We start from the raw sequence: 13,805 nt of genomic DNA, 5'->3' as shown, positions 1-13,805 counted from the left end.
CAGGTGGGTGGAGCCAGGTTCAATATGTACACCTTGCATAGCTGCCTTCTAGTAGCTAACTAGCTGGATACCCTTAGTTTTTGCTCACAAGTGTTATTTTTACTATGTTGCATGGTTTATACCATTTGTTAAAATGTTTCTATCCAAACTAAATATCATCTTTTAGTGAGTAGCTAGTCTGTGTCATTGATTGAATTTTTCTCATACAGATGCCCACGTTTTATTAACAGAAACATGTGACATATTTAATTTTAGCTTTTCAGAAAAGGCGTTTCATATCACTAATGTTTAGTTTGTGGCCCATAATGACCTTTTCTGCCAAATATATTCTTAGTACCTATGATTTTGCTTTATATTTCCAAACCTTGTATTGTTGACTTTGTGGAGATTATGGTAATGGATTTTGTGTGTATGTGTGAATGATACCAAACAAGTAGTCATTTGCCATTTTACTGAAGCAAAGATTTGAATTTCAAAGACTGTAAGGCTGGTGTCCAGAACCAGTCATGGAGCAAATGCCTGTCCTGTCTTTAGTATCATATTCCAGTGATACTTTATTTTTCTCTGAAATGGTATTTGCAAATTTGGGAATCTGGGATGTTCTTAGCAATCTCACTAAGGCTAAAACACATTGTTCGGAAATCACAGTTTTCAGGTATATTCTTGTTTTGATGGACTGTTTTTCTAGTGGTTTACAGTTGCTTTTTTTTATTGTTTTATTCTAAGTAAACTTTTTATGGTAGTAAAACATTAAAAAATTTTTAACAATGCTTTTTGAAGTTTATTTATTGATTTGAGAAGGGGGAGAGGTGAAGAGAGAGAGGGAGAGAGAATCCCAAGCAGGCTCCGTGCCATCAGTGCCGAGCCATTGCAGGCCTCCAGCCCACAAATTATGGGATCAGGACCTGAGCCAAAATCAACAGTTGGATGCTTGACCAACTGAGCCGCCCAGGCACCCCACCAACATTTCACATTCTCAGTCTTTTTTATTTTCACCATTCTAGTAGTATATAATGATACCATATATGGTTTTAACCTGTATGTTTAAACATACAGGTTATGTCCCTGATGACTGTAATAAAATTGAGCATTTCTTCTTTTTATGACAGTTGCTTTTAATTAGAATTCTATGACTTTGAAGCAGCCTCACTCAACTTTGTCTCATCTGAAGGACTAAGGTGCATATTTTTAGTTGCAGCCTTCATTGTGACGTGTGCTGTGGTGCTTGGATGTATACTAAGCCACTGTAAATATGTTTTGGGTCTGGCCTTTGACCAGTTAGGTGCTAAACCATATCTCGATAGGAAATTGCTAAGAATATCATGCAGACTGGAATTGAAGTTCTTGAGGAAATTACCTCTAATTCTGCCTCCTTTATCTGCATACCCCTTATAGATCAAACTTGTGGTTGAAGGGCTGTATAGGTCCTCCTGGGCTGGTTCTTCCATGGAGCCATGTAAGGTTATTTGAACTTGGTGCTTCTCTGGCTTTCTGAAACAGGCACCCAGAATTTGATAATTTGTCTTAGTGTTTCCATAGGAATTAATGTTGAGGAATTGAGTTTATAATCATCATCATGTCCTGTCTCTTCCTACTTTTCCTGAAACTGTCAGGGTAGTGAGACTAATTGTTGATAGAAGCCTGGAGCATTCATTGCATTTAGTGGTGCCATTGCCAGGCTTCTTTCTCTAAAATAGTTCTGACTCCTTTTGTTGTGTCTGTTTGAAAATCTCAAGTTTTTCAGATGACCAACGTCCTCTTGATCAATTTGCTGTATACCAACAGAGTTGATTATGAAATTCAAGGTAAGGTGCTGTCTCTTGATGTGGCCCCAGGTGCCTGTGTGTTAACCCCATTGAGTGATATGTATAACTTTCCCCCCAAAAGGAGCCACTCTAATAACACATTTCCTAGGGAAATTTGAACTCATTTTAAAATGACACACTGTAACCACTTTGGACTTTGAGAACTACATGTTCATACCTGAAGAATTGCCTTTTCTTAAAAACTGTATTTGTGATGCTTTATATTTAGCATATCTCTTCTTAAAAATATTGGTTTTAATGTATTTTTATAACTTGCAAGTTTAGACTTCCTTTTCAGTTTTGTTTTTAGATCTTTTTTTAATCTCACACAGTCATGTTTCAACTTATAGGAGAAAACAACAAATTGAAAAACTCAATATCCTCCTACCAGGTAGCTTTTTGGACGTCTGGGATTTGAAAGGGTGCTTCACTTTGATTAGAAGTGTGTTCTTGTATTCTCTATTACCAGATAATTATTAGGAACATATTCTAAGGGTGAGAGTGAGCTTTCCAGGGGTGGCTGATTCATTTTGGGATCCCTGCTGAGATGATCATTAAGAAATGCCAGCCAGTGAGGAGCTGCACGCTTGCTCTATTTGGCATTGAGTCGAGACCATTTTATTTCTCTTGAATCAAAAAACCCAACATACACACACACACACACACACACACACACACACACACTCCAAAACAATGATAATGAAGAGATTGGTGTATGCCTGACAAACAGTCCAGGCTTGAATAAATTGCTGCTCAAGAAACACCAGTCCTGAGAAGCCATCTGCATCCACCTTCTGATTCTCTTGATCCATCTTGGTTCCAAAGTAGACAGCAAGTTTGCTGTTGGAGCTCTGTTTGATCTCTTGGCACTAACTTATACCAGTGGTTAATTGTGATTGTCCTGCTGATTGAGGTACTTATCCTCAACTGAGGTTGTCACACGCTTGTCAGAGGTATGCAAAAACATGGCAGTCAGTGATGTTTTCCACCCTGTATTCAGAGATCTAAGACTTTAGGTAAATAATTCTCAAGCAACAGTCACCCTTAGTGAGATGAATAAATATGGCAATTTGGATGTTTATGAGCTACTGTAAATCTTTTCTGCATTGTGCTTTGAAAACATGTTTTCAGATTGTCTTCCTTCCCATAGCTCATAAATACTTGGAAATAATTGATTTTAGATGATTAAACACAGATTCTCCAACTTACTTATTTTGAGAGCGTCATCTCAGATCGCAGTTTTTGATTACAAAGAAATGAAACAAAATTTACATTTTGAAGTAATTTGTCATTAGGCAAGACAATAATCTGCTTGGGTTTCATTTTTTTCTTTCTCTATAGACCACATTGGAAGTTTTCAGTTAGAAATTTATACATTGTTTACTCTTAGACAAGTGTATCAGTACCCAGAAGGTAAGAAGGTGAGTTAGCTTGCCTTGAGAGTATCTCTCAGTTCCTATCAGGAGGGTGGTGGTGGGGAGTGGGAAGCTGGCTACATCATGGCATCTTTTTAAAAAAATGTTTACTTATTTATTTTGAGAGAGAGAGAGTGTGTGTGCGTACATGCTGTCAGTGTCAGTGGAGAGCCTGACTTGGGGCTCGATCTTATGAACCGCAGGATCATGACCTGCCTGATCACGAGTCAGATGCTTAGCCAACTGAACCACCCAGGTGCCCCAATCATGGCAGCTTGATAGTGGATCTTAAACTTGGCATCAGAAGTACATGATATATAAAATATTTGTGTATTCGAATCTCAAAATTCTGACACAGTAGGCCTGAGGAGGGCCTTAGCAACCTCTACTTTTTAGCAAGTACCCTGCTAACTCTAATGTGCATGATTCAAATCCCCACGATGTGAAATACTGATCTAAGTAAGGTCTCTTAGTGGAACATGATGTAAGATTCCTGAAAGAGGTAAGAAGATGAGCTGTTATGAACCAGATAATTATAATTGAGAGAAAAAAGTAACAAACCAAAAAACCCCCCAAAAAACCCTGCTTCTTTAAGTCCAAAGTTCTAAACTGGATGTATTGGGCTGGGTTCCCTAACAGCAGAGCCTGTGACTGGTATTGAGGTATGTGTATGAATCATTGGAGTAGTCTCAGGAATAAGAGAGTAAGGGAAATAGAATAGGGCCAGGCAAGACACTAAGCGGGGCTGTGGTCTCAGCCAGAGGTCCATGCATGAATTGCACATAGCTGGTCCTGCCTTGAGGAAAGGAGGCCAGTCTTTCCGGAATGGATGAGTGATAGAATCTACTGGGTAAGATAAGTCTTGGTCTGCAGAGGGTTACTCTCCTGGGAAGAAACCTCTGGGGCTAATCAGTAATCCACACTCATGGCGAGTGGGGATGCCAGGTGAAAGGGATCCAAATGGGCACCATCAGCATCCGTTATGTTAAGACAGAGTAGAGTCACATGAATGTGGCTCCTATTCTTGGTCACGCTGGCCGCTCTGGCTGACGTATGTTACTTTATAAGCTTTTTGCTCTTAAAGATGCTCTTGTATAACCATAAGGGGAAACATAGATGGCAAACACACTTGGCTTTTTGTTTTTTAATATTTGCCTTCCTGTGCTTAAGTAAGGATTGTCATCCTGCAGCAAAGTGTAGAAAATATGGCAACCTCCTTTGTCAATTTTCTTTCCTATTCTCAATAAGAGAAACAATGACTCCAAATATTGAATTATAGATCCTCGGGCTGTAGGGAAATCTTAATGCGTTTTACTCAAAACTTCATTTGCAGATGCTTCTGTCTCATGCTTCTTGTAATGATATTGCTTGTGGGAGATGTTCCCTTGTTTAGGACTTTCACCGAGAAATATGATGTTCTGGAAAGTATTGAACTGGTTGTCATTGGTTACTTGGCTTTATTAAATAAAACAGCCTCTTTTAAACTATGTTCTGTGGAACACTAGTACCTTTTGTACTGTGTTCTATAGAAAATAAGTTCTATGGTCAAATAATTTTAGAAGTGCTCTATTTACTGTGTTTCCCTCTAGGAGATTCACAAAGCATTTTGGCTGACTGAAGGCCTTACATATCCTGTGGGAAGGAAAACTGCTTACCTTTGTTTAACCTATTGTTTCTCAAACCTGTTTGCTCATGGAGGAGCCACTGTCATGGCTGCCTCCTTCTTTTTCAGGTTTTCAGAATACATGTTACCATCTTACAGAATGAATGCTCCATGGAACACAGTTTGGGGAATACCGAAATAAAACTGTTCCTCTCCTTGTATTATCAGGGTGTTGGTAAGCAGGGAGGCACTGGTTGCACTCCTGAATTTTGTAAAACCAGCTGCGACACCTGATCTGCATGCGAGGCGAGTGCAAAACAGATTTGGGGGTCGGAGTAGCCTCTGGAGAAAGAGGACAGGTTATTTGTTTTCTATACTGAAGGGGCCATAAAAACAGTAGCACATTTAATGAAGCCTCACCATGGATATATTACTCTCCATAAAACATTTTATTTAGCCTAACCTACAATTACTTAATGGACAGCGAGTTTCACAAACAGCTAGTCCCCAGTCTCAAATGTTTATTAAGCGTCTCTTCTTTTGGACTGGCTTTGCCAGGGAGAGTCATGCAAGATTAAAAAGATAGAATATTAAAAATTCAGCCAGACACACCAAGGCTGCCCCGATGATAACAACCATGGTGTAATGTTTCTGAATTCATACGGATTCCCATGTTCTCAGTAAAAGATACCCTGCCATTTCCCAACACTATTTCATTAAAAAATTATTTGGATTATCATGGGTATTTCCTTTTTGCATAAGACGGACCCTCTGTGAGTTGTCTTTTCCTAAGGAATTTTGAAGTGTAAAAGACAGAAGTGAGTGAATATTTATTTACAAGAAAGAAGTGTGAATCCTTACATTTTGTACAACGCTTTGCAGTTTACCGAGAACTTCCCTCTTCCCTCAAGTGTCACTTTCATTCCTACAAAAATTCTGCAAGAATGGCAGTATTACAGGCATCGCAAAAGTGGCCAAGGTCTCTTGGAGGGCTGGCCGGAGCAGCCTTACAGAATTCAGCTTTAGTTGCCAGTCATGTTGACCATGATCCTAAGCAATAGCCCCTCCTGGGTTTGCTTTCTTGTAACATAAGAGAATTCTAGAAGGAAACCACACAATATTTTTTCCTCATTGGAAGAAAGCTCTGACTTTCTTCATGCTTAATTATGCTTAACCAGCTTGTATGCTAGGCTCAGCCACAAGCTTACCACTTTCTAACTCATTGCTTAGTGATAGTCACTTCTTGGATCATGAGAGGTGGTGAGATTCTGGAGTATGTGTGTGAGTTATATGGTGTACCACATATAAGTTAGTGGAGGGTAAAGTAGTCAGAGGCCTTATTTAGACAGAGTCCTGTATTCTCTGATAAGGAATGTGGATTTTCTCTAGTAGGATGCTGGAGGAGTCTAAGATCTTGGATGCCTTGGGCAGAGTAGAAGAGAATCTGATAACACAGATACCAGTGAGGAGGCTGATACATGGATAGAGTACACATGATGAAGTTCTGGGAAACTGATATGGCTGAGGCAATAGAGAAGATTCCTAAGGTAGAATTGACTGGCCTGGATGGTAAGGGAGATACGAAAGCTAAGAGTATATGTGAGGTTTTTAGTATGAGTGGAATTTAATGCTATTATCAGAGAAAAGAATATGGGGGAGAGAGATGGTAGGGTGGGGGTGGGGAAGAGGACAAAAGATAACAGTCCTTTTGACTTGATAAGTTTGAAATGAAATATTTAGAAAGCAGCTTGAGATATCAGTCCAAATTATGGAGAAAGGAAACAAAACCTGAGGTTTAGATCTAGAATTTAACAATGGATAAAGCAGAGCATCCAGAAAGAGTGTGGTGCTAGTCAGCCCATACACCTCAGGTGTGTTAGAAATGTCACATGTTTTTACCATTTATAAGTTGACTTCATTTCATACTGAGCACCCCTTCCTTTAGTCTCAGGGAAAGCTTAATTTCATTTATTTGAGTTTTCCTTCCTCTTAAGAAGTGCCAAGGCATCAGGATGCAGAGTGGGTTATCTGGTCCCTGGTCATCTCTCCAGGTAGGTTACTGCCAAGACTGCCATCCTTCCCACCAGATCCCTTTTTCTCTGTTATGGCTGTGCCTTGTGATGCTGCCTGGGGTTTTGTCTGCCTAGCCTCAACTCTACCTAGGCCTTCCACTTGGAGTTTAGATGTCAACATTATGGGAGCATAGGGAAGCATGGGTGCTCTGAGACCCTGTGGTGTCTCTCTTCCCTCCTTCTTTTACTTGAAGGACGTCTCTTTCTAGGGTGGAGAGGAGAGGAAGGATGAATCCCCCTCCTTATTGCTTCTCAGACTGTCTCCCATCTTATCCCCAAACCACTGAGTTCCATTAAAGGCTTAAACATGAGGTTTTTTTTTGGGGGGGGGGTAGGAGGGAGGGGGGAAGCCAGAAGGACTTGCTGGCTGTTTCTGGTTTTGGCCCTGATGCATACCTTCTGGAAGTCACGGCATATCGAGACTGCTACCAATCTGAAATGGAGGAAGGCAACAAACAAATACAGACAGAAAAAACATTAAATCTGAAAATATCATCTAGCCACAGTGTTAAAGTACAAAGAGAAAACAAGCAGGGCTGTGGGCTCCAGAGTAATAAGCCAAGAGAGAACAAAAAGATGGCATGCAGGGAAGGAGCCAGAAAGCTTCTAGAGGATGCCAGAAAACACCACTCTCAGATGCCAAGACAGAGTACTGCCCCAGGTGTGATGATAACTAGATACTCCAGAGGAGGGCAAGTAGGTTCAAAGCCCAGGGTTTTAAAGTATGTTTATGGCCCAGCCTGTGGTTGGGAAGAAGCATCAGTCAAGTTGGGTTCAAATGGAGCTGCCTTCACCTTGTGTATAATTATGTCATGCCACATACAGTGTTATCGTGTTCTTCTCTGTTTTTCTGATGGTTTCCTTCCCTGGACTACAAATTCTTTGGGGGCAGGGCAGTGCACTTTACATTCTTATATCCTCAGCCCTTAGCACAATGTCTCCACATTGTAGATTTGTTTTTTAGATTTCATGAGTGACTAAGAGCCAAAGTTTTCTAAGAAGATCAGCATTAAATGCCCAGCAATAGGGCTGACATAATCCGAGGTTTCAGATGAATTTCCTTCTAATGTTGTGTTTGACCAAAGCAGATCTGGGGTCTATGCTGGTAGGTCTAGTACATTGGTTTCCTTATTTCCAGTGAGAAAGATAGTTAACACCTTTAACACCTAACAACACAGGGTAGTTGTTTGTATAGGTCCAGTAGAGTAAAAGATAGGGTTTAGACGTTGCTATTTTTGCCCCTCATTTGTACCCTAATGTAGACGTTGAGGTCATAAATATTTTAGAAAAATGTTCAGTTGTGGATGCAATTCAGAAACAAGTCAGTTCATCACAGATCTATATACTCTGTGTCAGCACCCAGTACTGACAGAAATTGGCATACAAAGAGAAGGGTAAGTGTTGACAAAATAAAGAAATGGAAAAGACATTGTTTCCATTTAAACAAAATCATAGCTTATGTAGAATTTCCCAATGCTTAGGTATCCCAAATAAGAATTATTTCAATGAATCTTGCAAAGTAGAAAGATGCTTAATTTCTGTAGTATACGTATCTTGTGCACAAAAAAAAATCTTCAAAGCACAAAACAATAAAAATTTAAGGGGAGGGTCTAGATTACACCACTGGCTTATTTCTCAGCAAAGAAGAAAGGTGTAAGGAGGGCAGAGAAGATTATCGAAGAAGAGCCAAGACTCACTGTTTCCATTTATGGAGAAGTGTATGATTTTTGCCAAGGAATTACACACAGCAGAGTGACTCCTTTTTTAGCTTCTAAATCAAAGTTGGAGAGGTACATGGTTTGGAACCATTTCAGCTATGTTTGAAGTTGCTTGGGGACCCTTAGGTGAAAGGGGGTGTGTAAATCCAAATAAATATTCTTGTTATTTCATTATTGTTGTGATGAGTTATGTTGTCAGGAATACAGGCTGTTGGAATCAGATTGGGAGCAAGGAGGGGCTGTGTAGTCGACTAAAGATTGTATTTCACAGCTGTAAGCGCCCAAAAGAGCTTCTGGCAGAGGGTCATCAGCTGTAAATTTACAGCCTGCATAGGCATTCAGACCTTATTTAAAAAAAAAAACCCGGGGCGCCTGGGTGGCTTAGTCGGTTAAGCCTGGGTGGCTTAGTCGGTTAAGCGTCCGACTTTCGCTTAGGTCATGATCTCGCGGTTCGTGGGTTCGGGCCCCGCGTCGGGCTCTGTGCTGACTGCCAGCTCAGAGCCTGGAGCCTGTTTCAGTCTGTGACTCCCTCTCTCTCTGACCCTCCCCTGCTCACGCTGTCTCTCTCTCTCTCTCCTAGAAATAAATAAAACATTAAAAAAAATTAAAAAAAAAAACCCTAAAAATATGTTATTTTAAATGTCTGGCTTCTATCAGACTCTTACTTATATATATTTAGCATGTAGGGGGTTGGGGAAGGGGCTGAAAAAGAAGGAGAGGAAGAGAATATCAAAAACACTTTGAAGGACCTGTGAATTTTTCTTTATTTTTCCCTCCCTAACAAGCCCATTTTCAGGTTTCTTATTAAACTAGCCATTTCAGTTGAAACACTAGTGAAGTCATATTGAGTTCCAGCATATTTATTAAGCTAAGACTGGTGCTTTGGGGACTGTAGATGTCTAAGGTTGGTCTTTGCTTTTCTGGAATGTCTAGCTGGAGGAAAAGGATCAACCTATGAAAAACAATAGGGGGCTTTCCTTTGGAGAGGATATATCATTGAATAATGGGATGTGTGGTTTGGGTATCTGGGCTGGGGAGGGCAGGTTAGGGGCTCAAATGAGCTCTCTGAGAGGTCCTGCTGTTAGTGGAATGGAAATAATCCTCAAGTGGAAAATCCCCCTTATCCATTGTAACAGAACCATCAGAGGAAGGGAGGAGGTTCAGAAATGCTGCTTTGTCTCCCAGGAGGTGATGGGAGCTTCTTCTTTGGTACCCAAGCATCAAGAGCATGCTTTAGCTTTGACTCTTCAAGGTCACAGCCCCTTTCTTAGACTTACTGGAGATGTCTGAGGTGCGGCAGCACATGAGTGGTGTCGTGGAAGTTTCTGGGAGGTGTGGGCAGTTGCTCAGCATTATATTCTCTCTGGGAAGTATCTGGGAAGACTGCCCATGGCAAGAGCACTCCACGCTGGTCGGGTGAAACTCTGCGCCAGAGCCAGAGGCCTGAGCCAGCACATTTGTATCTCATTCAGGAAGACTTGCCTTTTCAGGTCACCAGCCCACAAGGGCAACAGGGCAATAGATCCTGAACTAGCTGGTGTCACTCCATCTCCTCACACAGCCCATTGGGTGACTGCAAAATGCCCCAAAGGGGAGAATCCTCAGGAATTACACCCATGTGCCTTCTGAGTAAGACCAGTCAGCAGTCACTCAGTTTACAGTTTAGACTCCTGCCCTGCTCTTTAGTTTCTGAAGCCGTGTCCATTTCTGCTAGCACCTCGGTCTCCTTCTGGACACTGCTCCACTGTCCTGGAGCTCTTAAGGTGCCCAGCTGGGGAAGGGTCTGTGCCCAGGGATTTCCCCACTTTTAGGACACATTCTGGTAGAGGGATTCCAAGGCAGACAGTCTTTGGGCTGAGTGCCCCTACATAGTTCTTAGTGAATTAGTTCTTGTGTTTTTTGCTCATACAGTTGGCCCTTGAGCAATATGAGGGGTAAGGGCACTGGTCCCCTCACCTCCCCTTCAGTGCAGTTGAATATCTGTGTTTAACTTTTGATTTCCCCAAAACTTAGTTACTAATAGCCTGCTGTTGACTGAAAGCTTCACTGATAGCCTCGTCAATTAACACATGTTTTGTATGTTATATGTATTATATACAGTGTTCTTACAACAGAGTAAGTTATAGAAAATACATTTATAGTACTGTATTTATTTATTGACAAACATCCATGTATAAGTGGACTTGTGCGGTTCAAACCCGTGTTGTTCAGAGTCAACTGTGCTTCCCTCTTCCATAACCCCCAGGTAGGGGTTCAGTGGGAATTTGGGGTGAAAACAGTTCTAAGGGATAGCCTGTATGCTCTGCATGAGGGAGGCTCTGTTTGCCTTCTGAGGTCAGACTAAGGCTCTATTGTTGGGTCCAGTTGACTCTGTCTGGCTCTGTCTTCATTGGGATACCCTACTCAGGAGACCCCCTCATCACCTAGTTCACAAGTCCTAGTTTCTTGAGAAGGACAGCTGGGAATTCACTTATCTTTCTAAGAGAGAGAGAGAAACAAGACTGCCTTTATTTTTGAAAGTTACTTAAAAGTTAAAAATTTAATTAAAGTAATATATGCATTAAGGCTTAAAATGAAAAATTATAGTCATCTACTCATATCCCATTCAATCCCAAATCCTAATCCCAGAGGTGACCACTGTCAAATCTAGCTAACTATGTTTGTCACATAATTTGTGTGTGTGTGTGTGTGTGTGTGTGTGTGTATGTGTGAGTATAATTTCATTTAGTTTATTTTATATATTTATTTTATTTATTTTTTAGAGAAATATAATTGACATATAACATTATATTAATTTTAGGTATACAACATAGTGATTTAATATTTGTATATATAATGAAATGATCACCACAATAAGTCTAGTTACTGTCACCATACAAAGTAACAAAACTTTTTTTTCTTGTAATGGAACTTAAAAAAATTTTTTTTTAATGTTTATTTTTGAGAGAGAGAGAGAGAGACAGAGACAGAGACAGAGAGTGAGCAGAAGAGGGGAGAAGGGCAGAGAGAAAAGGAGACAGAATCTGAAGCAGGCTCCAGGCTCCGCGCTGTCAGCACAGAGCCCGACGTGGGGCTCAAACCCACGAACTGTGAGATCATGACCCAAGCCGAAGCTGGATGCCCAACTGACTGAGCCACCCAGGTACCCCAGAGAACTTTTAGGATTTACTCTCTTGGTAACTTTCAAGTATGCACTACAATATTATTGACTATAGTCATCAGGCTGTATATTATACACCCCCATGACTATTTATTTTATAATTAGAAGTTTGTACCTCTTTTTTAAAGAAGTTTGTACCTCTTGACCCCTTTCACCCATTTCACTTACCCACTGATCCCCTCCCTTCTAGCAACCACTGCTCTGTTCTCTATGTGTTTTGTTTTGTTTTTCTTATTTGTTCATTTGTTTGTTTTTAGATTCTGCATATAAGTGAAATCATATTGTCTTTCTCTTCTGATTTACTTCACTTAGCATAATTCCCTCAGGGTCCATGCATGTTGTTGCAAATGGCAAGATTTAATTCTTTTTTTTTTTTAATGGCTGAGTAGTATTCTGTGTGTGTGTGTGTGTGTGTGTGTGACATCTTTATCCATTCATCCGTCAATGGGAACTTAGGTTGCTTTCATATCTTGGCTAATGTAAATAATACTGCAATGCTGTTATCCTTGCTAACACTTGCTACTTGTCTTTTTGATAATAGCCATTCTAGGAAGTGTGAGGCTGTATCTCATTGTGGTTTTGATTTGCATTTCCCTGATGATTACTGATGTTTAGCATCGTTTCTTTCTGTCTTTTTTTTTTTTGGTGCTGTATTATTTTTTATTAAGGATAAAGATTTCCAATCACATCATCTAGAGACCATTTTACCCACTGCTGGGGCCACCAGTCTGCTGTTTCTCTCTTCAGCAGTACTGAAGCAGTTATCCTTTCTATGGAGAAGAGAAATTCATGGTTTGTTGCCTTTGTTGCTGAATGGCAAAGCTGTTGCCATTGACATCTTTTACGTGAACTACGTCAAGAGAACCAGAGTATCCCTCTCTGTTATTGATCACACCAGTTCTTCCCAGGTTAGCACCTCCAGTCACCATACACAGATGATAAGTATCAAACTTGATGAAATCACTAATCTCTCTAGCCTCCAAATCAATCTGAATGTGTCATTCACCTTGATGAGGGGATCGGGATAAGGATGGAGGGAACTGCATGATGGGTCACCAGGTGAGGGATTCCTTTTGTCTCCACAAAGATCTTTCTTTTTGCACAACTTCTACTTGGCCTCCTCAGGTGTGATCTGATAAACAGCAAAGAGACCCTTGGTATTATAGATCAGTTGGAAATCCCCTCCAGTTATGTCAATACTGATGGCATCCATAAGAACAGCAGGGTAGGTTATATCAGTTTGAACCTTACTATCAATCTTAATAAAACACTGCATACAGATCTTCTTTACTTCATCTCCTGTTAGGATATGTTTAAGTCTGTTTCTAAGGAAAATAATGAGAAAGAGACATTCTCCTTATGGGAACAAGTAGTTGGATGAAGGGCAAACACATTGGTCAGTTTATCCAGTATCCAATGCTTTGGAGCTGCTACAATGCTTCACATGCTTTTTGGGACTATGAGCCATGGCTGTACTAGGCATGAAAATAGACGGTTGGGCATTTTTTCATGTATCTGTTGGCCACTGTATGTCTTCTTTGGAAAAATGTCTATTAAGATCCTCTACTCATTTTTTAATTCGATTGTTTGCTATTTTGCTATTGAGTTGTATGAGTTCTTTATACGCTTTGAATATTAATCCCTTATTGGATATATGATTTGCAAATATTTTTTCCAATTTGGTATGTTACGTTTTATTTTGTTGATGGTTTCCTTTGCTGTGCGGAAGCTTTTTAGTTGGATGTAGTCCTATTTGTTTGTTTTTGCTTTTGTTGCCTTTGGTTTTGGAGTCAGATCTAAAAAAATCATTGCTAAGATCATTGACATGTTTTCGTTACGAGTTTTTGGTTTCAGGTCTTACTTTAAAGTTTTTAATTCAGGGGCGCCTGGGTGCCTCAGTTAGTTAAGCATCCGACTTCAGCTCAGGTCATGATCTCGTGGTTTGTGTGTTCAAGCCCTACATCGGGCTCTGTGCTGATGGCTCAGAGCCTGTTTCAGATTCTGTGTCTCCCTCTCTCTCTCTGCCCCTCCC

At 40.5% G+C, this 13,805-nt stretch overlaps 1 pseudogene; it reads right to left on the bottom strand.

Annotated features, from left to right (window-relative positions):
* Positions 1-12,543: 12,543 nt before the first annotated feature.
* On the bottom strand, positions 12,544-13,241 carry LOC144220168 (small ribosomal subunit protein eS4, X isoform-like; annotated as a pseudogene).
* Between the last annotated feature and the right edge of the window lie 564 nt (positions 13,242-13,805).

The sequence above is a fragment of the Crocuta crocuta genome, unplaced genomic scaffold, assembly GCF_008692635.1.
Source record: "Crocuta crocuta isolate KB4526 unplaced genomic scaffold, BGI_CrCroc_1.0 scaffold9, whole genome shotgun sequence".
Taxonomy (NCBI): Eukaryota; Metazoa; Chordata; class Mammalia; order Carnivora; family Hyaenidae; genus Crocuta; species Crocuta crocuta.
The sequence above is the reverse complement of the archived record's forward strand: the minus strand, read 5'-3'. Positions and strand labels throughout refer to the sequence as shown.